At 48.6% G+C, this 24,361-nt stretch overlaps 1 pseudogene; it reads right to left on the reverse strand.

The window, feature by feature from the left end:
- Positions 1-383: 383 nt before the first annotated feature.
- The window catches only part of LOC127195336 (DNA/RNA-binding protein KIN17-like), a 149,676-nt pseudogene continuing 125,698 nt past the window's right edge, over positions 384-24,361 (reverse strand).

Here is a 24,361-nt window from a genome sequence, read left to right on the forward strand (position 1 = left end):
TAGTTCAGACTAACATTTCAGCACCCTCTCTCTGCCCCTCCCCCACTTTCTCCCAGGGTATTTTTGCTGGGAGTTTTCCCACTGCTCCCTACTTTTCTCATTTTCATCTCATTCAAGATGGTCCCAAAGGATCCCACCCTACCCAGTTAAGACTCACAGATACTAAACAGGCAACAGCAAAAAGTTTCATTTTTGATACTTCCAAATACATAGTTACATTTTATTTAGTTTACCCAAACAACTGTACAGTAATATATAAATCCATTTTTTAAATATAAAACAAATTCCCTAACACAGTTCAGTCTCATAATTGCCTTGACAAACATCAGTCTGGTGTGTTAGGATCCTAAAGGTTGATAACAAATTCTTGAACCAGAACAAGCTTAGATAGGTCCTTCAACTCTGTGTCCTTTGAGAGGCTCAGTTTCAACGTCTGCAGTGGCTGAAAAAGCCTTCTCATCAATGGAATCTAGGCTGTCTTCATCTCCTCAGTAGCCCTGTTTAAAACTAGAATTCTCTTTCCTGGTGTTGGAATGACTGTCTTTAAGAGCCTGGTCCAGTTCTACCCTGTCTCCAGATTCCATCGTCTTTACCACAGTGGTGTCTCTGTCAAGCACACCCTAACCACAACCTTTTTGCTGTAGTATCTCTCTCCAAGTTTTTTGGTTGTAATTTTCACAACGATTCCAGGCTGTAGCCAGAAGTCTGTTCTCAAAGTTCTTTTCTTTTCCTCTCCAATCCCCATAGTTTTGTCCAGTGCAGATTTCTTCTACACAGGCAGAGCTTCGGAGCAAAAGGTCCCTTCTGCTTCACTGATGCTGTGCTTCCCCCATGTCTTAGCCATGGCGACCCAGAGCATAGCTGGAGGTGACAATGCACTAGCATAGGACTTTATAAAGTGTGGAAACTAAGGCCCACCCCTGCTCACAAAGCATTCTGTGTTCGCATTGGCTCTCTTCTTTACATCCCACCCCTGGAAAACATTTGCTGGTACCCACCAATAGCAACAAAGGAAATAGAGGAAAGTATTTCCATAGCCTAGAGAGGTAGAGCTGGCCTTGAATCCCAGGGCTCAGGAGTCAGGGGCAGGAGGATCTCTGAGTTCAAGAGACTAGCCTTGTCTACAGAGTGAGTTTCAGGACAGCAGGGGCTACTAGGGAAACCCTGTTTTGGAAGACAAAACAAACAAACAACAAACACAAAAACAAAAGCACCAAAAAAAAATTGTTAGGTTGTGCTTAGTCCAGTAGTTAGATTATTCCCACACCTGTTTCCTGCATCTATGTAGTTGTGTAACTGGAAGCCCCGCCAGTCTGTTTAATAGTCTGCATCTGGGCTGTGATCCTTCAACATCCCTGGTAAATGTCACCCATTTGCCTGTAAGCCCAGTTGACCAGGGTTTTCCTCTGCTAATTTTAATATGATCCTTGGGGGGGGGGGGGAATGGGGAGAATCGGAGTATAGAATCTATAAGTTTTTTTCCCCCAAAGAACTTGTTAAGCATCTCTGATGATCAATATTGTCCATTCTTGTGTGGTACAGTTCCTCAGTCTCCAAATAAAGATCTGTGGCTAGGTTTCATCAGTCTGACACAAATCGGAGTCATAAGGGAAGAGGTTCAACTGAGGAATTCCTTCTCTCACAAGGGCTTGTGGGTGTGCCTCTAGGGGATTTTCATGTGTGACTGATATAGAAGGGGCCAAACCCACAGAGGGCAGTGCCTCCATATAAGTAGGGGTTCTGGGCTCTGTAACTAAGCAAGGCAAGCAAGCCTAGTTAAGCAAGCTAGGGACACTGGAAATGTCCCTAGCCTGTGAAATTCAACTCGTGAAAGCCACATCTTCAGCTTGTCGGCTCAAGTCTCTGTGAGATCTGTAGACCTTTATCAGAACAATTTAACCTTTTTGTGGAAAGCTGTGTCGGCAATCCTGCACATGCACTCAGTTCCTAAAGGACCAAGGAGCCCAAGAGAGCTTTCTGTTCCTGAGTGAGGTCCTAAAGAGCACCCCACCACACACAGTTCCTGTATTTTAGTTACTTTTCTGGTTCCAAAACAAAGTAACTTCTCAAAAGCAACTTCTGAGAGGGTTTGTTGCAGCTTAGTATTGGCAAGGAAGGGCGTGAGGCAGCATGGCCTTGTTGCTCTCACATTCCAGCAGCACAGAGCAATGGATGAGTCTCTGCTCAGTGGATACTTAAATCTGGAGTTCTGGAGTGCAAGCAGGCGAGACTCATCTCCCCACTGACGCCCTCTGTAGGCTGAAGGGTGCTATCAGTAGGGTACATCATAGTCTACAGAAGTATGCCTGGACTTGACTTAGAAGGAGGAATCTGCCGGTGCTCACTGCCAGTGGCTGGTTGCCTCTGTGTGCCACATCCAGGAAACTGACCCTCGGGAGAGCTGAATTGCCTAAAGCTCTCATAGGGAGATGGGTATACAGTCCCCTGAGTGTTGTATAATCCTTTGAGTGAGATCATGCTCACCTGTCCCAAAAGCCCTTCCTAGATACACTAGCTTCCAGATCTCTGCTGCTAAGTGGACCTGCTTTTGAGTTCTAAATGAAAGCATTGAATGTTCCTTTTCCCCTTTCCGTCTCTCCTGTGGGTAGTGACTGAAACCCCATTTCAAACAAGGGTGGGCATGCGCAGGTGGCTAGCCAGAGCAGGCTGGCTGATAACCGAAGGTGGATCTCTCCTCACTGATCACCAGCTTCCTGGGTGACACCAAGGCAGGGGGAGCATGGGTATAAATGCTGGAATGAAATGCCACATGAGAAGGTCTCTTTGTCCTTATGTATTTATTCATTCATTGAAGGTTGGAAGCAGAAAGTCTCCACCGTTGTCAGACTGTAGTGTCTTAAGTCCCAGCTGAGCATGCGAAGGTCAGATTCTCCCAGGTTCCAGCTTCTCCACCACAGGGGTAATAAAGATTGGGTTTGGAGTGCACGAGCTCCTTTAGGGCATCTCTTGCTGTTACCATGTCCTGTGATTAAAGTCAATAGGGAAGCTCCAGCAACCTAATCCAAGCAGGATACCAAAGGGCACAGATCCTTCGGGAAGCAAGGTATGGGTCAGTCCTACAGGAAAAGAGACAGAGACCTACTGAGATGCTTGCCGAGGGAGGAGGTAATACAGAATGGGTAATGGAGGAAGGTAGTTAGTAATACCAGCTAAGGTCATGTGACCAGTTGCAGACATGGGGATTATAATTGACTTGAGGGTTTTTGTTAAGAATGTGTTTGTACAGATATGTATTCCCTGCCCCCCATCTATTCCTAGTATTCCCACATGTATTCTCCTTTTTATTCAGTCTGGTACTCCAGCCCATGGGATGCTGTTGCTTAATACAACCTAGGCTTTTCCATTCTCAATTACTACTCCCCAGAAATGCCTTTATAGACACATCTAGAGGTGTGTCTCCTAGGTTACTCCAAATGACATCAAGTAGCCGACGAAGAAAGACCAACACACTTACTTACCTTGCTGCCAACCTACCACAAAAGGATACAACTCAGGAGCCCCCCCAAATGGAAGGGATATATGTAGTATAAAGGATATGGCAGAATGAAGTACAAGGCTTTCATGTCCTTCCATTCTGGGCACAAAACATTCCCAGTATCTGGAATCTCTCCAAGATGACCAATTTTGTTCTTTATATTCACCAAGGCCACTTGCATTAAGAAGAGGAAAAGTGTGGGACAGCAAGAGTCATAAGATGAGAAGAATCCGTCCTGTTGTGCCTGATGAAGCCACTGGCCATCGGTGACAACTGCTTTGGTGTGCATGCCCCGTCTTCTCTGCAGAGGCTAGGGGTGGGACTGACAGTTTTATCCTTCTGAGCTCATGGCTGACTCCCTGGCAACTAGCCCCTAGTTTGAGGCCATTGTGGAGCACCAGACGCCAGTTATTCATTAGCAAACAAAGGGACACTTCTTCAGACACTCTGAGAGTTTTAAGAGCTGAATGTCAGGAAACTGGGTATAAGAATAAAATATCTCGCCAGGCATGGTTGTGCACACCTCTAATCCCAGAACTCGGGAGGCAGAGGCAGGCAGATTGCTGTGAGTTTGAGGCCAGCCTGGTCTACAAAGGGAGTACAAGACAGCCATGGTAACACAGAGAGACTCTGTCTCAAAAAACAAAAACAAAACAAAACAAAACAAAAGGATAAAATATCTGTACCACTACGACAGCTGAGGAAACAAAGGCTCAGTAGTCCCTTGGCCTGAGTCCTCACCATGAACAAAAATCCGCTGACGTGGACTTCCACACTGCCCTGCAGTGGATGTATCCTTTGCTGGTGGCAGCATCTCAACCATTTGCAGGTTTACAGAATGAGCATTCCTTGCCAGAATCCTGGCTGGATTCAGAACTTCCTCTCACCCACTGGCTGACCGACAGAAGAGAGAAGAGAAACCGCTAGAATCCTTCTAACGCAAGCAGGTAGAAGCTGGAGTCCTCCAGCCAGCATATCCAAAAGAGAGCCACCAACACTTCTCTAGTGCTCACTGGAGGATAGGCTTCATAGGTACTAAGCCTTAAAGGGGCCAGGTCTCATCTGTACCTCGAACTTCTTCATTGTACATGGCTACTGCACATGGTACATGGCTTCCAGAAAAGTAGGTGAATGTAATGGTTGATCATCCTTATCAGCTTGATGAGGTTCTGAGTCACCGAGGAGACATACTTCTGGGTGTGTCTATAAGGATGTTTCTGGGCAGGATTAGCCAAGAATGATGAAAGACCCTTCTACTTAATGTTACACAACTAACTAGTGCTAGGGTTTCTCCTCTCTCTGTCTCTGTCTCTGTCTATTTCTGCCTCTCTGTCTCTTTTTCTGTCTCTCTGTCTCTCTCTGTCTCTCTATCTGTCTCTCTGCCTCTCTCTCTGCTCTCTCTCTCTGTCTCTCTCTCTCTGCCTCTCTGTCTCTCTCTCTGTGTCTCTCTGTCTTTCTGTCTCTGTGTCTCTGTCTCTGTCTCTGTCTCTCTGTCTCTCTGTCTCTCTCTGTCTCTGCTTCTCTCTCCCTCCTCTCTCTCTCTCTCCTCGTCCTCTCTCTCGCTCTCTCTCTCCTCTCTCCTCCTCTCTCTCTCTCTCTCTCTCTCTCTCTCTCTCTCTCTCTCTCTCTCTGTGTGTGTGTGTGTGTGTGTGTGTGTAAAAGTATCTGCAGAGGCCAGAAGTTGACATTGAACTGTCTTCCTCAATCACTTCTCCACTTTTGTTTTTGAGAAAGGGACGTTCATTTAACTGAAAGCTAGCCAATGCTGGGGTTATAGGTATGTTGACTGTCACATCACATCTTTTTTTATGTGGCCATCTTCCCGGCTGAGGACCAGGAACCTGAAGCCTACAGGAGCACAGAAGCTGCAGTGACTGTGCAGAGAGTCCCACCCTCTGCCTGCAATAGCCCCAGCAGGAGGTGAGTTCCCAAGGGGTGGTGAGAAAAACCTGGCCTCATCTGACCACAAGATCCACACCAGCTAATAGGCAGCGGAGGGGAGGTTGTTCTCCTTGTGAAACTTTGTCCTTCCCTTTACCTGTGCTTGCCTGGAGCATGATTGGAGGTAGTTATGGGAGGCTCCACACAGAGGGTGGCCTAGCCGTCCTCAGCTCCACTCTCATTATTTCATTGATAGAGTGCTGTGCCCACTGACCCCAGGCTGCTGCAGGAGCTGTCGGTGTCGGTGGCTTGTCTCTGACAGATGCGCCTGAGCTTCCCAGTCTCAGGAGTGATTCTGTCTTATGGATGAGAGCCTGCAACATCTGTACCTGTCGGGTGACAAATCCAGACACATTCCCTGTCTGGTTAGAGATGCACCCAGCCCGATTAGCCCAGAGAACCTGCCTGATGCTCATGGATTCCTTCAGGGAAAAAAAAGCCAACAGATAAATAAAGTCACTCATGCCGGCAAGGGATGTGTACAGAAGTCTCTTGGGCTGGCGGCTGCGGGCTGCAGTGAGGAATAGGATGTTGCCCATGAGACTCTGGAGGAAATGAATGGTAAAAACACCATCACCCCCAATCTTCAGGCTCACCAGTGCTTTGCCTCTTAGCGCTATCTTGCCATGTCTTTGAAGAATCCTACTAAACAGGGCTAGGAGATGGCTCAGTGATTGCCACGGGAGCATAAAGACCTGAGTTCTGGCCCACAGAATCCATGGAAAGCGGAATGCCAAAGCCCAGGCCTGCAACCCTGTGTTCCTATGCTGAGACAGGAGACTTCCCAGAAGCTTGCCGGCAGGAAGTCTGACATACACCGCACGCCCCTCCCCCCCCCCCCCCCAGCACACACACAGGGAGACAGAGGCAGAGGGGGAGGGAGGGGGGGAAGAGAGCCTTTCTAGAAGGTGACAGCTCCCTGGCAGAAGGTAGGTTCCAGGTGAACTGATGCGAGCAGGTCTTCCCTGCTTCATGTTTGTGCTCTGCTAGGCTGGGTTCTACCCATCTCAGCTACCTGGATGGGAGCCGGGAGATGATAGGGATCGCTTCACAACTCCCCACTGCACCTGCCAGAGAGGCAGAAACTTTCACTTGTCCTCAGGGCAGCACTTTAGATGGGACTGTGTCCCGCTGTGAGAGATTGTCTCTGTGAGTGATTATCATTCTGTAAGGCCTCCTCAGGTCCCATCCTATAGTGGTTACTTTTATTGTCAACTTGACTGTAGAGTCACCTAAGGGAAGGGAACCCAATTAAGAAACTGCCTCCATCAGATTGGCTGCAGCCCTGTGGGGGCATTTTCTTGATTGCTGGTTGATGTGGGAGGGCCCAGCCCACTGTGTGTTGATCCTGGGTTATATAAGAAAGCTGCTGGGCGTGAACAGCATTCTTCCCTGGTTCCTGCCTTGAGTTCCTGCTCAGACTTCCCTCAGTGGCAAAGTGAAATGAGTGCTACCTTTCTTTAAGCTGTTTTTGGTCCTGGTGTTTGTCATAGCAACAGGAAGCAAATTAGGGCACCTCCCCTCCCTAGGGATTGCCCAGCATTCTTCTGGCCACCAGAGGCTCTGAGCTCTCTATCCTGTCGGGAATGGCCACCCTAAGTCCTGCCTCTTGGAATAATTGGAAGAGGTTTTGTTGCAGGACACACACACACCTATGTGAGCTTGAATTAAATCCCCAGGATCCAGTGCTGCGCCCACGTCTGTTTCCTGACAAGAGTGAGGACAGGGGCAACTGGGCTTCAGAGACAGCAGAGGGCCCCAGGATCCCTTAGCAGGCCGGGACAGGAAGTGCACACCAAGCCACAGCAACCAGCACCTCCTGTAAGTCTGGTCCTGGGTGAATTTAGCCTTGTTCTTAGCTATATAGTCACTTCCAAAAATTTGGCTTCTCCCTCAGCCGTTTCAGACCTTTAGTTTCTGTTTAAACTAGCCAGAGTGAGCTGCACCTGTAATCCCAGCTGCTTTAGACTCAAAGTCAGGAATTGTTACAAGTTACAGTTAATAGTTCAAGAAACAAGCCTGCACAGAGTGAACTCCAGGCTAGCCTGGACAACTTAGCTGAAAAGCTGGCCCAAAATTGAAAATTTACAGAGAGAGGAGCTGTGGATGTAGCTCACAGGTCAGGCATTTCCTGGCGTTTGCGAGATCCCAGGTTCACTACCTCCCCGCTACCACAGAATTAAATAAAAGTGAAATAAAACCAACCTAGTACAGAAGGTTTGAAAGTACCCTGAGGTAAAGCACTATATCTGAGGTGGGATGAGGACCTGTGGGAGGAAAGGAAAGGGGTTGGAGTGGGAAGCAGCAAGCAAGCAATAAAGATGAGGGTGGGAGAATGGAACTGCTGGAACAGTGGACCCTTGTTGTAGGAGGAGGAAGTTCAGCAGAAGGACTTGAGAGGGGTCCTAATCCGCCCCCCATATCCTCAGCACACTCCACAGCTGCTTCTCTGGGATCTGCTGCATGTGAAGCTGCTACAGCTGCCGTGCTGGGCTGGTGGAAGACAGGGATCAGGCCTCCTGGCTACCACTTTGTATAGTGCTTCTGCTAACACAAACGTCCAGACGCCCACAGACCTCGCTCTCCAGGCTGACCCTCCAGGCGGTGGTGCAAGGATCACAGTAGAGAAATAAAGGCTGGGAACCTCAGATGTGGAAGCCAGGGCAGGCAGTAGATGTTTCCCCACTTCAGCTCAGTCAGGACTGTGGTGGCTCCTGTTGGCCTGTCTTACCAAAGGGACTGATTCTCCCAGCTCAGAAAACCTCTATTCGGCCCCCACCAGGCAGTTCCTTTTCAGGTTTGGGTTTTTGTTGTAGTTGTTGTTTGGTTGGTTGGTTTGGTTTGGTTTGGTTTTTTGTTGGTTTGTTTGTTTGTTTGGATTTTTTGTTGTTGTTTTTGGTATTTATTTATTTATTTGTTTTGTTTTGTTTTGCTTCTCCCTACCTCCACTGCATTTGTCCAAATCACTATCCTGAACATTCCCTTCCTCCTTTCCCCTCCCTCCTGCATTTAACCCTACTTTATTCACCCCTGGCTTCCTCTAACCAAGAGCCCCTTGCCCAGCTGCTTATCTGGCTAACACTGGCCTTCATCAGCACCACCTGCATTCCTCAGAGAAGCCCATATCTCCCAGTGCTGAGAAACCAGGAAGGACCAGGACAGACAGCCTGGAGGAAGAGACCCCATAGTCACGGTCACAGTCACCCCAGCTCTGGGCTTCTTTACCCAACCCCCCTCAATCTCTGCCCCTCTAGCTCTGTGTTGAGAAAGGGGGTGGGGTGGGGTGGGAATAACTTCCCAGCGTTAACAGCCACAGCTATGCGGGGAGCATTATCTTAATTGAGTCTCAGCTTGTTCCAAGCCACTTGGCTGACATAAATAATAGATGATCAACAGTGAGCCAGAAGGGCCAAATGATGCCACAAGGTGCCCAGTGCCCGCAGCCTGTGGGGCAGCTCCACCTCTCTCTTAATGAGCCCACCCTGGCCCACAAATAGAGCTTTCAAACAGGACTCTGCTATGCCATGCAAAGGAGGGGGGGGGGTGCGACTAGGAACGTGTCATCCTCCAAGCCTTTCAGGAAAGGGTAGGGGAGTCACACAGAAGGGTCAAGGCCAGGCTGCCAGTAGACTAGTCAGCTGAGCGTGCAACCATCACATCCCCCCTTCTTCACATACCAGCAGATGTTCTTTGTTTGTGGCTTTAATCCTAGGGCAGTAATCATGTGGCCACCTGTTCCTCAGGTCCCCGGTGTCTTCACTGTCCTCCGTGTATAGAAAAAGCTGCTGTTCAGAGAACCTGAAAATGCTTTGGCACACTGATGCTGTCTGGAGAGCCCCTTCATGTTACCAAAGGCGCCCTCTATTTGCAGAGCCTCCCTCTTTGCAGAGCCTGACAAATGTCTATGGAGGAAAGACTATGTGTAGCCTGTGATACTGTTAGGAAACTCTGCCTCCCAGCTTCTCATAGCTCCATCTTCCCACTACACCCTACTCTGACTGCTCTTGCTTATCCCAGTGTCCTCAACACCGATGTCTCCCCCACCCTTGTCATAAGTATCCCCACCTACTACTGCCCTATATCATGGCCTTGCTTAGAAATCTCTGATAAGGAGTTCGGAAACTGAGCCTCATCCCCAGAGGTCTATGGATGTGTTTATGGTGGCGTGTGAGGATGCTCTGGGATGAGGACACAGTGCTTGTGTCAATTTTGGGATCTTGCTCTTACAGCTGTAGGGGAACAGAGGGTTTTTGGTGAAGCTATCTTTTTCTTAGGATGCACACTCTTGCTGGTTTTATACTGAGTATCTGCCAAGGATGACTGGAACTGGAGTCATTCTTGCTTTATTTAACTATAATAGCTCTGTTGATGCAGCTGAAGTCCACTCAGCCTTATTTGCTGCCAGCACCCAAGGTATCAGGTAATATACACCCAGCCCCCTGAGACCAGAGTCCCTCTAATGCCAACCCATTCATTCAGTGAACGTTTTCTGAACACCAAGTACCACCCTGGCGTTTGCTGAGCATCAAGCAGCATCCTAGTGGGGAAAGAGAGGAGCAAGGGGCAGGCTGCTGCTTTCCTAGAGCTTTTGCTCCAGGGGAGGAATTGAAAGGTGAGTGAAGCCCCACACTATCAGTGGAATGGAGGAATTAGGCTATAATGGGGCGGGTGGAGAGAAGGGGGAATCCAGAACTCAGACCATCACTGCTGAGCTGAGTAGGGGATGGAGTGAGCAGGGCTGCCCAGCCACTGTCCCTTGAAACAGGCCAGTCTGAGATGCACTTCTCATAATGAGTTCATTCCTTTTCCCCTTTAACAAAATTTCCCCTCTGCTGGCAACTTCAGCTGAAGCCCCTGTTCTTCCCCCTTGAGAGAAATGTCCATCTCTTTTCAGCCTTTCCAGTCTCTGTACTACATCTGCTGAGAATGAAGACCCACAGGATTGAGGTCAGCCAGACCCTCTCCTATCCCCAGTACCAGAGTCTGTCTTCTGTCCTCCTACCCACAAATCCATTTCTCCTTCACAGCTGAGCGAGGAACCAAAATTGGCTATTGTAATGACAAACTAAACCATGGCCTAATACTCAGATCCATCTTCCGGTGAAATAACTCATCATTTGGGCAGATCACAGGGGATGGAAGGAATCAACCAGCCAGGATGGGAGCTGCTGCACCAGGTAGTGTGCAAAGAAGGCAGGGCTTGCTGCAGTGATAGGGACAGAGAGAAGGGTTAAGCCCACAAGTATGAGGGGATGTGTACCAAACCAAGAGACTTCCTTTCCTTAGTCAGAAAGCGGGGTGAGTCTAGGAATCCCCTTTTCAGGAAAGCACAGATGAGCCAGCAGCAAGATCCAGGGACCCAGAGGAGCTACCTTGCCATAAGCTCAGGGCAGACAGGAAACATGCACAAAAGTAGGGCCATGGCTCCCTGGGAAGACTCTAGTCTCAGAGGAGGCCCTTGAACCTTCCGTCTATAAGAAACAATGAGAGGGACACTTGCATGCAGAAAAACGCAGAGCCAGGGACTGTGGAGGGACCTCGGCCAACCCTCATGGTGCCTACATGTGTGTGCACAACAGAGCTCCTCCAGGGACCTCAAGGCATGCTGTGGGCAGAGCAGGCTAGAGGGACCCCGAAAAAGACGCCGTGTTGCTTGCATACTGCATTAGGCTCCTCTAAAACAATAGAACTGATAGAATGAATCGTATATTAAAGGGCTTGTGAGAGTGGCTTGCTGGCTGTGGTCCAGGAAGTTCAACGATGGCTGTCTCACGCTGGGAAGGCTGGGAATCTGGTCACTGCTCAGTCTGTAAGGCTGGGTGTGCAACCTACACTACATCTGCCAAGAATAAAGACCCACACGGTTGAGGTCAGGCAGACCCGCTCCTGTCCCTAAGACTGGGGCCCAGCTTCCTTCTTCCCACCCACAAACCCACACTATAGACTGGCAGTCCCCAGCCAGCACTGAAGGCCTGGAGGGTTCCTGGAGGGATGCTAGTTTTCAGTCTACACAGGAAGCCCAAAGAATTTAGTCTCATACCAGTGAAGGGATGCTGCAGAACAGATAGACTTGTCAGGGAGAGTGCAGGCAAGCAGGCCAAAAAGCAAAGATTTCTTCTTCCATGTCCTGCTGGGCTGCTGCAAGAAGGCACCATCTGTGCTTTAAGGTGGGTCATCCAGCTTCAAATAATCTCATTTTTTAAAGAAAAAATACCTTAAAAGGCATGTGCAACCATACCTAATGGCCAGGTGTGGTTGCGCATGCCTTTAATCCCAGTGCTCAGGAGACAGAGGCAGGTAGATGTCTATGAGTTTGAGGCTAACCTGGTCTACAAAGTGAGTCCTGGACAGCCAGGACTATATAGAGAAATCCTGTCTACACACACACACACACACACACACACACACACACACACACACACACACACACTCTCACACAGTGGTCTGCATTTTAGTTGATTTCAGCTTCACTCATTTGATAACTAGGATTAGCCATAGCAAGTCTCCCTATTTGTGTGCTCAACCCTTCACCAGCCATTCAACAGGTTTCAAGCCATCCTTTCCTGTGCTGCTCCCATCTGCCTCAGGTATGTAGGAGCAAGAAAAGGAGTAACAGGGATGCTGAGGGCCAATGTCTAATCCTATGCTGATTGTGTGGCTATGTGCCCTGAGGCCATCTTCTCTATCCTGTGGACCTTCATCTCCTTTCCTAACACCAGGAAATTAGCCTTGGTGGGTAATTGATCCCTCTGCAACACAGAGGCTGAGGACCATCGGGCAGGCTGTGTGGTCATGGATATAGCAGGAGTTTGAAGCAGGATGTGGGCATGTTAGTAACTTTCACCTCACTGTGACCAAAATGATGAAATGACCTGAAAAAATAAATAAAGGGCTTATTTTGGTTCACAGCTTCAGGTGGCCTCGGTTTACCATGGTAGCAAAAGCACAAAAGAGCTTGAAACAGCAAGAGATCTCCTATCTCTTGGGTGGAGATGAGGGTGCCTGGAGATATGGTCAGGCTACAGTCTTTGAAGGGCTCTGATTCTGTCAGTCACGCCCACCTTTCGTACCCAACCTCCAAATAGCACAACAGTCTGGGGAGCAAGAATTCAAAATGTGACCCTGTAAGGAACATTTCACATCCAATAACAGCATCCCATTTGCCCTGGCTGTTTTTTTTTTTTTATTCATGTTTTCTTGCTTGTTGATTGATATTGGGGGGTCCAGTTCACTGGGAGCAGTGACACACCTGGGCAGGTGGTCCTAAATGGTGTAAGAAATCAGGCTGAGAGCCATGAGGAGCAAATCAGTAAACCACATCCCTCTATTGCCTTTGCTTCAGTTGCTGCCCCCATGTCCCTGCCCTGAGTTCCTGTTCTGGTTTCCCCTGATATTAGACTATTACCTGTAAACCAAATTAAACTCTTTCTTCCCCAAAGTGCTTTTGATTATGCTATTTTAGCACAGCAATAAAGACTGGACTAAAACACCATCTCTAGCTCTCCAAAAGGCGCATGACCACTTTATAATGTGAAAATGTCTTTACTCAAACTTTAAGAGGCCCCATAGCCTTAAGAGTTCCAGCACTATTCAAGTCTGAGACTCAAGGAAAAAATCCTGACTTTGAACCCCTGTAAATCAAAACAAAAGTTACATACTTTAATATAGATTGGCATGCAACATATATGGCCATCCCAGAAGGAAAGAACAGGAGGAAAGCTTAGATCAAAGCAAGACTGAAGCCCAACAGGGCAAAGATTAAATCCAATAGCTTTATGTCTGCTGTCTGGGACATGTGGGGGCATGATATGTGCTCCAAAGGGCCTGGACAGCCTCATCCCTGTGGCCTCAGGCAGTACATATAGACTCTCTTGGCACCTAAAGCTTTCCTAAGAAAGATAGGTTAGTGTCCTTGTTGGCCTGGAACTCTCAAGTTAGGCAAAGGCATATGGTAAGCAAGCCCCAGGGACCTACCCATCCACCTTCCCAGCACTAAGGCAATGTGTATTCCATCATGTCTGTCTTTTGTAAGATGCAGTCCTGGAATCAAACTCAAATTACTATGCTTGCGTAGCAAGCACTGTATTTATTGAGCCATCTCCCTGGCCCACATAGATTCTCTTTAATGTTGTTAAATCTCTGTTTTTAAACAATTATTGCTGCTTTGCCCACACCTTCTTTGCTTGTGGCCTAAAGCACACTCCTATTCCTACTGTGCATGTGCGCAAAGGCTTCGGCATCGCACTTTGTTCCTAATTCTCACTATAAATATGGACAAAAGCAGCTAGCAGAAACCATGCCGTGGCATTAAGGCTTTATCTTAAAATGCCCTTCACAAATAAATACTTAATTGAGTCTCACTAAAACTTCCAGACAAAATATAGACAGATGCTTTTCTAGAATATGACATGGGCAGTTTCTGTCAATTCCCTTCCAAAACCTCACAGAAACAGCCCACATTTCTATTGGCATTCCGATCTTTTATTCCCACCAAAAGCGCCCACTTCTCTCTGCCTGTACTCCAGCACATCTAATTCCTCCAATCCACAGACTTGTCTACATCCCATCCACAAATCAGTTCCAAAGGCTAGGCGCTCGTACTTATCACAGCAATGGCCCCGCTCTTGGTACCAATTGATACTTTGACATCACTGTGGCATGATGTAACCAACTTAAGGGAACACAGCTTTGGTTTGGGTCACAGTTTCAGACCACCTTGGTGGGAAAGGCATGGCGGAGTTTGCATTGTTGGGAGAAGGTAGTGGAGGCTCCTCATATCGCATTGGGCTGACAGTAGTTAGAACTAGGAGCTGGGCAAAAGAGGTCTCCTAAAAGCTTTATACTTCACTCCCCAAATAGTGCCACAAGCTAAGGAAACCACCACAAACTACACAAAAGGAAGTTTCTTCCCAATCTCGCTGCAGGGCAGTGTCCTCTTCCCAGGAAGCTCACTTCCATCCTGTTCTTGTGTGTGCTTTCTACAATAACACAGAGAAGCATGAAGCTCTGTAAATAAATGCACCCCAAAAGTGGAGGCAAAGGAACAAAACTTCCTTAAGGGAACTGTGGGCGCTCTCTCCATGGGACCAGCTCGTACAGAGATTAGAGAGAGTTTAGGTTTATCTCATGGCAGCTGGGGTTCAATATCAGGAAAGACAGCGTTCTGCAGATACCTAGTGACCTTTCTTGACTCCTCTACGGTCCAGGCAATGGAAACATCATTGGAGGCCTAGTCCAGGAAGGTAGGATTCTCAGACAGCATTCAGAGTAAAGTTCAATGTCCTATGCTCATTCAAGATGTGTTCAGTAGTATAAGACAGAGACTCATCCCACTCCCACTCCATGCCATCCTGTTTTCTGGGCCCCAAGAAGAGCTACTCCACCTGTGACATGGGTCCTGAGGCTCCTCCAGGTAAGGGAGGGTCCCAGCTGAGGGGTGAGAGGGCCAAAGGACAGAAAGCAGGTCTGGTACAGCACGTGATATTAAGGAGAGGGAAGCCCATCCAAAGAATTGTGTCAAGTGCTTGTGAAGCTTGGATATTGTGGCGCAGAGCAAGATGGGTCCCCACCAATGGCAGGACGAGACACTCTGGGAAGTAGAGAAAAGTCCTGGAAGCAGACAGCAAAGCCCTTTCTCAATGGAAACGGGATCTTCAATGGGAGGCAGAGGCTTGGGAGGCAAAACAAAGCTATTCCACCAAATAAATGCTCTGCATTAAAGCCGCCAGAAGACTGATGAATTAAACATCAGGCCTGAGTAAAGGGGAAAATGCTGTGATTTATAATTGCTAAGAGCAAGAGACAGCCTAGAAGAGAGGCTGGGCCTCTGTCGGGGACCTGGTGTCCCCATGGAGCTGCAGAAGCACACAGAGGACATTGAAGACACTGTGGTGGAATCTCCCAGACAGAGGAACATGAAAGCAAGGAGAAAGGCACCTGCTCTGTGTGACCTTGGTTAAGTTGCTTGCTGTCTCTGGGCTCCTTTGCCTGATGCAGATAATAGACCCCGAGTCATCTCTCCTGGTTCTTGGAGGGATAAAGGAAAGTCATCTCTCCTGGTTCTTGGAGGGATAAAGGAAAGTGAAGAACAATCAGGAGCTTGTCAACATGACAGGCTGCTGTTTGGGCTTGGCCTCAAGCATCTCCCCTGTCAAGGGCTCCTGGCTTCTCTAAGTGCTACAGGAGGGAAAAGGAAGCGAAGGAGGAAAGACGACAGGTCAGCAGACTGCACTTGCAAACGGTCAGTGGAGATGGCTACCAGGACAGCTCTGCCCAGACAGGTGCATTTTCTCATGGGCAGTGTATGGTGGCCATCAGTTCCTGAGCGGTAAGGGAAGGCTAGGGAGGTGAGTTAGCCATTAAAGTGCTTGCTGTGCAAACACGAAGAAGACCGGAGTTCATAAGGAAAGCTGCGGGTGAGAGGGCTCCCACTTGTACTGTCAGCGCTGGAGAGGCAGACAGGGGGCATCCCTGGTGCTTGCTGGTCAGCCAGTCTGGCTTAATCAGCAAATTCCAGGCCTACGAGAGAACCTGTCTCAAAAACAAAGCAAAAAAGAAAGCAAAAAGAAAAGAAGAAAACCCTGTGTGCATACCTGTCCCATCAAATACACGTACACACACTTACACATCTAGGTTCGCTTACTTGAGGGTTTGATGAGCATCTGAGCTCTGGCCAGTGCAATAACTCATGCATCCATCTCTTCATCTTTGAAACCACCATGGAAACAGGGACTGCCCTCCTAGCGAAGACAAGTTAAGTGAATACAAGTTAAGCTCTCTTCCCAGTGTTGCCTGCACACTGCACACACCTGTGATTGCTAGCTTTCTTTTTTTGTTTGTTTGTTTGTTTGTTTGTTTGTTTGTTTTTTGTTTTTCGAGACAGGGTTTCTCTGTGTAGCCTTGGCCATCCTGGACTCACTTTGTAGACCAGGCTGGCCTCGAACTCACAGCAATCTGCCTGCTTCTGCCTCCCGAGTGCTGGGATTAAAGGCGTGCGCCACCACGCCCGGCTGATTGCTAGCTTTCTTAAGTCTCTAATATCACACATATGAACAGAGCCTCTGGAACAGAAGCCAGGGGCTGGCTTTAGAGGAATCACCAAGGGAGCTCATTAAAATGCAGATTCTCAATCCCAGTGCTGTGAGCCCCAAATCCTGCATTTTCCATCAGCACTCCTGGGATGCTGGGGCTGTGGTCCTGGACCACATGTTGCCTGGGGGAAAGGTTAAGGGATGGTGCTGTTTGAATCCCTGTGCAGCATCTGCCACCCACCCTGGTCCAGCTGCTGGGCTATTTCTGGAGACTCTTGGGTCAGCAGAGTCTCCCTACTTCCCCTCCACCCACAGCAGCCACCCCCACAGAGCTGCTGCTGCTGCTAAGGTCCTGAGCCTCCTTCCTGAGAAAAGAGATCATGCATACATGAGAAGGATGAGCCTTGATTTTCAGCTGACAGGACCTTATCAGCTCACAGGAAAAACAGCAGAAGGGCTCAGCTGATCTCTCTCCCTGGGATTTCCCTGATGTATTAGAAATGATACGGAAATCCATCCCTTAAAGTCCCAGTAGCTGACTGTGGAGAGAAAGCTGCTGGGGTGGAAAGAGTAGGAGGGTGTGGGCAGGTATGGTCTTGGGTAGCTACGCTGGACACCTGAGCTCCTGGTGGCCCCCTTGGAGCAGGGGGCCTGGGGCAACATGCTTTGCAGAACCTGGTTTCCAGGGCAGCCTTAGGACAGCCAGTACCCACGTCGACTGGGTGAACATCAAAAGCTGTTCATGACTGACTGCCAAGTGAGGGAAGCAAATCGCAGAAAAGCTTAATCCTGTCTTTTAAAAGGTACAATCGTCTATATTTGCAAACTCCTGGGAAGGTTAGAAAAATCACCACAATGTTAGCAACAGTTATCTCAGGGAAAGAGAGCTGGGATGAGAAAAAAATTTTCCCCTCTTTTCAGTCTTGTAAATTTCCCTATTGTTTGAGTTTGAAAATAATGAGCATGTATTACTCGGGTAATGGGGGGAAAATGCCATTTTTAGAAAATCTATGTTTGAAAGTGGCAAGTGGCAGCCTGACAGATCTCAGCAGGTTGCAAGGAGCGTTAGCGCAGTCATTTCTTCATGTGGACTCAGGCCATAGGATCCAGGGTCTGAAGGCGGCTGGGTGACCGCTTGGATTGCCGTATGACCCAGGCCATCCATCCTGCCGGGCTGGGAAGATGGTTCAGTTGATAGTGCGCTCACCTTGCAAACATGAGGACCTGAGTTTGAGGCCCAGTTCCTGCTCTTGTGTAAAAGCTGGATATGGCAGCATATGTTTGTGATCCCAGCAATGAGGACGCAGGGGAAACAGGGTCTTGCTCATCAGCTGCTTTGTCTGAATTGATGAGCTCCAGGTTCAGTGGGTGGCCCTGTTTCAAAAAGTAGAGCCGCCAAGGAAGACATTCTTGTCAAACTCTGGCTTTCAACACACATATGAACATATATATGGGCATATGTGGAGATGTACCACATGCATGTACATATGCACATAGAAGCACACGAGACAAATATCTTCAGATGGGATGCTCTCTGAGAGCAGTAATGACCTGAGTGACAGAGGGCATCCAGAGGACAGTGGGAGAGTGAAGTGAGTGATAGGGTTAGCTAAGGGATGCCCCAGGCCCACTACCAGCCTTCTTAGGCTTACTCTGAAGTTGTCACAGCTGAACTTCCTCAGACTGACAAGAGAGGGACAGAGCCCTGACAATGATGACTATGATCAGTTATGATCAGTTCTGGTCACTTTGCAGCCTGACCTGAAAGCTGTCACCCTCTAAACCTCCACACCTCTGCTCATCTCCTCTGACTTTCTCCAGTGCCCTTCCTTCCTTCCCCTGCCCACTTTCAACTCACTCTTCAGGTATCTTCTAGAACACTTTGAGACCCCCTACTGAATGTAGAGCAAGTGACCCAGGAGCAGGGGCATCTTTCCATCCCTGGACTCGCCCAGTGTCCCCTTCTGGCTAGACAGGATGGCATTTGGGGCCCTCAGTATGCCCTTCACAATTCGAGGCAGCACCTGGCATATAGTCTATGTTTGATTGAGACAGGGTCACATGTAGCTCAGGCTGGCCTCCAAACCTATTATGTAGCTGAAGATGACCTTGAACTTCTGAGCCTCCTGCCTTTTCCTCTGGAATGTTGCCTCAGGTAAGACTACAGATGTGGTCCACCACTTCAGGTGTATGCACTGCTGGGATGGAACCCAGACCCTGTGCATGCCAGGCAAGCCCTCTACCAATGTAGCTACATGCCCATCCTCCTAGGCATGCATTTTAATCTACCTTATGGCTGGTCATTCCCTTGAAAGATGCAGGGATTCCCTAATTGGCTCCTTTCTGTCTACTTTAAAGAAGGGTGGCAGTGAGGGCCTAGTAGTACCCTCTAGTGGCCAGGTGCAGGGCAACAGCAGCATCCCAGGGAGGCCTGGGAACATGCCAGGAACCTGCCAGAGGGTGGGGGTAGGGGCACAACATATTGTTGTGACTGAGTATCCCTGTGGCTGTGTGAGAGCTGGAGAAATCCCTAAAACAAAGTCCTCTGAGGGAAGGCACTGCTCTGCGGGACTGTACCTGGCAGTGGGAGCCTCCTTGGCTTGGAGAAGGGAAGCAGAGGTCCCAGAGGGCAAGGTGCTCAGTAGGGCCCTGCAGGAGTCCTCCTGCCCACACCTCCTAGGAAATTTAAGACCCCACAAGCCTAGAGAAGCTAGGGACATTCCATCCAGGCGGGTTCGTGGTGACCTGCAACTCAGAAAGTGTTCCCATAGACCCTCAAGTGGGGCGGCCCATTTTAACATCCCGGCACTTCCATGCTGATTCTTTTACTACTTTTAGAATAGCAGGAAGTCCCTCCACTGCCCTCCCAAGAAGTTTGTGTCTCTTTATCTTTCTTGCACCTCTTGGTCAGGACCCCACCCTGGCCCCTGAGTCCTTGTCCCTTCCTCTGCCAGTGAACTGTCATCTTTCCCTCTCCCTCTGGGGGTGAAGTGTGGCAAATGAGCCAAGGAATGGCTTTGGACTGGGTTAGCAGCCTAACCCTCCATGCACGTCTAGTCCTTCAGATGTTCCCTGGGGGTTCACGTATAGCAGTAAGACAACACAAGATTCTGAAGGCTGGCTCTTTCCTCATGAGTGGTAAAGATGAACGCTCAAACCACAAAGTCACTCAGTCTTACTTTTATCTAAAAATCCTATGAAGGGGCTAGAGTGATGGCATGTGCTGCTCTCTCATTATTAAGGACCTTGAGTTCAGTTCCCAGCACCTATATCAAGCAGCTCCTAGGGGATGCTATGCCTCTAACCTTCATGTGCATCCACATATAAACACACACACACACACACACACACACACACACACACACACACACACTTTTTTTTTTTAATTTAAAATAAGTTTACCAAATAGGCAGACACTGGCAATCCTCTCCTGCCTCACCTGGCCCAGGATGCTACCAGATGCCCCCCACCTTTGTACACTTCCATGGCTGCACATTCTTTAGTCATCAGGAGCCTATGGAAGGTCCAGACCTCCAGTGAAACCCCTTTCAACCAAAGTTTCCTTCCTACAGTCTAACTTAACCTTTTCTTGGTGTGATGTAACCCCACGTTCTAACCCTCCCCAAGCTAGAGAGCTGCGAGAATACCCATCTCTCCTTCCACCCCACTTGACTCCCACATCCCCTAGGCTTTTCCTATACCATCTAATTAAAAAAAAAAAAAAACCTTTCATCTTTTTTTCTTATTGGCTCTGGCTCCCCTCCAGAACCTCCAAATCCTTCTTAAATGTGACAGCTAAAATTAGCTTCCGGGAGAAGGCCAAGTGCTTGTAGGATGCTGGAACCCCGCCTTGCATGCCTGGTTTTCTCCTTTCTGGGTACTAACCCAGCCAGAACAGGCTGGCCTTTCCCATATTATTCTGAGTAGCCCTGTGGGTCTTCTTCTCTCCTCCTCCTCCTGGACCCGAGAGGCCTGGGCGTAACCTCCGGAAGCTTTGCCTTATGTTCTGAGCAAATGGGTTTTCTGTACGATGCCTCAGGACAGGCTGGACTACGATGCTTTGAACTGGTCTCAGATTACCCACCTGGCTTCTCACTCATCCACTGAGCCAACAGCTCTTTGTTTTCTTATCTCTCTAGACTGCCACCATTAAGGCAGCCCTGGGCTTCTCTGAAGGTCACAGTGCCAAGCAGGAAAATGTACACCAGAGGAAGACTGCCAAGAGGCTGGTGGGAGAACAAGAGTGAGTCTGATGATTCCTGGGAGAATACTTGTAGCCCATAGCAACTTCATGTGGGTAGTGCATGTTGGTTGTGTAGTACTTAAATAGCACCCTGGGGATGGGGATGGTTAGTTAATAGAGTGTGTACTAAGCGTGTGTGACGCCGAGGTTTCCATGCCCAGCTCTGCATAAACCATGTGGCAATACACACCTATAACCCTCAACGCTCTGGAGGCAGAGACAGAGGATTACAAGCTCAAGATCAACTTCAAGCCTTTAATCCCAGATCTCCGAGAGGCAGAGTCAGGCGGATCTCTGTGAGTTCAAGACCAGCCTGTTCTACAAAGAGAGCCCAGGACAGCCAAGCCTACACAGAGAAACCCTGTCCCGAAAAATGAAAAACAACAAAACAAAACAAAGAAAGAAAAAGAAAAAGAAGACAAGGTCAAAGGTCAACCTCACTACCTAGCCTACGTAAGTTTGAAGCCAGCTTGGGCTATATGAGACTGTCTATTTTTTTCATCTATAATCAAGTAGACATAACAGCTTCATTCCAGCTGTCCTTTGTGCCCTCTCTGTCTCTCCATGGCCCATCAGGACAAGTTTTCCCAGCTGCCCCCTGAGGTTTATTCTGAGGCAGGTGATCAAAGAAGTGGAGCTGAGACATCAGAAGATAGTCCTCTGTCAGGAGCCTCCTATAGCCCAGATCTTTACACTGCATTCGCCCCCCAGCCTTGAGACAGGAAAAAGCCTGGGAGAGGCTTTGGTGCAGACAGGCTCTGCAGCACTCCACAAATCACTCAGCAAGGCAACTGACCTCTCAGCTAGAACAACAGAAGCCTTTTGCTATCCATCCAAGCCCGGCTAGCAGCTCCTGAGCCGGCTTGCTTGCTTGCTCGTGGCACCCTCAGCGACACAAGCAGACAAGGCGTTCTCTGCAGAAGAACGACTTCAATGCGTCGTGGGAGGTGGGGGATAAATACAGTCAGAAACCATAAATAAACCTGCTGGCCTCACACTGGGTGAACAAGCAGCCCCTGGGGAGCTGGGCTCTCCTTCCAAGGTGGTGATTAAATTCCAAGCTACCCCAGCCACTTCCTCTATAAAGGTAAGGCCCAGCTGTTGGGGCTCAGGACTGAGACTGCCTACAGAGGAAGGACGACAAGTGTCAAACTGGAAAGCACCCATGGGCTAGGGCCCAAGCCTGGCTGAACATGTGTAGTTAGTATTTTAAATAAGAGACCAGGAAGTCAGGTCCCCTCCTGCATACAGGCTTAAGGCTGGGCAAGGTGCCCTTCCTGGATGAGTTCCAGAGCCCAGGCCTCAGTTTATCAGCTCTGTGCTCAGCTGCTAAGGAGAAAAGGAGTACTTTGTGGGTGCATGTGTGCCCGTGTACACACATGTGTGTAGACACGTGTGAGTGTGTGTATAAATGTGTGTGTGAACATGTGAGTGCACGTGTGAGTCTGTGAGTGTGCATGTGTGTGTGTGTGTGTGTGTGTGTGTGTGTGTGTGTAGGCACGTGAATGATGTGGTGAATATGTGGAGATCAGAGAACACTTGCATGAGTCTGTTTTCTCCTTACACCATGCAGGTCCCAGGTACCAAATTCATGTCACCTGCCTTGACAGCATTACCTGCTGAGTCATCTTACTGGCCCAAACCCAATAAGAATGAGGTTGTAGCTTTCTGGACTAAAATAGAACATTACCACTCCTACCAAAGCACCAAAGAAATTAAGATAATTAATAGAACATTCTGCTTTTGAGGTCCCTGCCCCCCAAAACCAATTTAATACAAATTTAATCAAAGACAACATTTCTAGGCAATATAAAGCTTTGGTGAACTAAATCTACAGTTCCCTTTAAGTTCTCTTTAAGGCAAAATATTCAAGATGTACATAGATAAGCCTTCATAGTGTGTGTGTGTGTGTATGTGTGTGTGTGTGTGTGTGTATAAGTTCATATACATGTATATGTGTACATGCATGGGGATTGGAGGCCTAGTGTTTTCCCTTATCTTACTTATTTATAGGTTTTAATGTGAATGTGGCTGTGAGTGTCCATGCATGTGCAGAGAGGCTGGACAAAGAGGGCATAGCGGCCCCACTCCATAGCACTCATGTTCCAGCTATTCCCTTGAGCTTGGAACTGGGCCAATGGGCGAATAGCAAGCATCTTCAGTCTTCCTGTCTTGGTCCCCAGGGAGCTGGGCTAGACATCGGTATGGATGCACCCAGTTGTTTATATGGATTCTGGGGATTCGCACTTAGTTCACACAGCAAGCACTCTTTCCTCTAAGCCATTTCCCCAGCACTTCCACCTTATTTGTTTATTCATTTAGAAACACAGTCTCTAACTAAACCTGGAGCTCACCCCATTCAGTGAGACTGCCTGGCAAGAAAACCCCTGGGATTCTTCCATCTCTACTCTACAAGTACTGGGATCACACACACACACACACACACACACACACACACACACATACATACATACACACACATATGCACACACATGCACACACACACATACACACACACACACAAATAAATGGAATGTTTTAAAGAACTGAAAAGCAGTTCTGTTTCTCCATGGAGCACCGTCTCTATCCTGCAACAGGTCTTATAGGGTAGGTCTTTTTCATATGCCTTTACACACTGGACCCAAGCCCCAAAGGCACACAGGTTGTAAGTTCTTGGGAAGGGTGAGCAATCAGAAGTTGGTTGATGCTTCCCGAAAGCACAAGGCTTCGATCCATGGTTGTAAAGAAACTAAAGCCTTAGACCCCTTAGTTACCTTGTGTTTCTCCTTGGCAACCAAGAACACGTGGGTGAAGCAGAGCCACCCAAGAGAAGATGCTAGAAGACTCTGAGCTTGTCCCTGAGGTCAGCTAAGTGGAGGCACAAGAGCTATAACTATAAGCAAGGATGTCAAGGTTGAAGGGCGGGAATCACCTTAGCCTTTTCTCCTGGAGGCCTGACCTTTGTTTAAGAAAAGTGTCCCTGCCACCAATTTTACTAAGATCCTCCGGCGGGGACACAGCAAAGTGCAGGCCATCCATAATGAATGAACCCATTTCCTGTGCAAATCAGATGGGAATTGGGACAGATTTGCCCTGGCAATGGTGTCAAAACTGAGCTCATTTGTTTGCAAGACTGCAGGCAAGTCAGGGTCCCAAGATACAGCTCTGTCTATTGGGAGCAGAGCAGAGGGTGGCAGGAGGGGGTGTCCATGGTGAGAGTACATGCTGTATGTGTGCATGCCTGTGGTCGTTTATATATGGGCTTGTGTAGAAATTCAAGGGGAGAGAGATGGAAATGTAGATGCCCTTGCTCCAGAGTAGGAGAGCCTGACTTGCTTCTGTCACACCAGGACCTTCTGGGGCATGAGGAGATGGCCCAGGCAGTATTGTGCTCACTGGGCAAGCACGAAGACCCTAGTACAACTTGCAGCACCCATGTAAAAACAACTGGGTCCCTGCCCTGAGGACAAGGGAGCAGGAGAGCTGGCCCTGCCACAATGACACAGGAGCAGGAGAGCGGGCTCTGCCCTGAGAACAAGTGAGTGGGCCCTGATCCAAGGCTCTGAGTTGACCTCACCCCAACATCTACCCCATGTATGACCTGCTGGAACACATGAAGGGGCAGGAACTGTAAATTCAACAATTAAGAAT

Source organism: Acomys russatus, chromosome 11 (genome assembly GCF_903995435.1).
Source record: "Acomys russatus chromosome 11, mAcoRus1.1, whole genome shotgun sequence".
Lineage (NCBI taxonomy): Eukaryota > Metazoa > Chordata > Mammalia > Rodentia > Muridae > Acomys > Acomys russatus.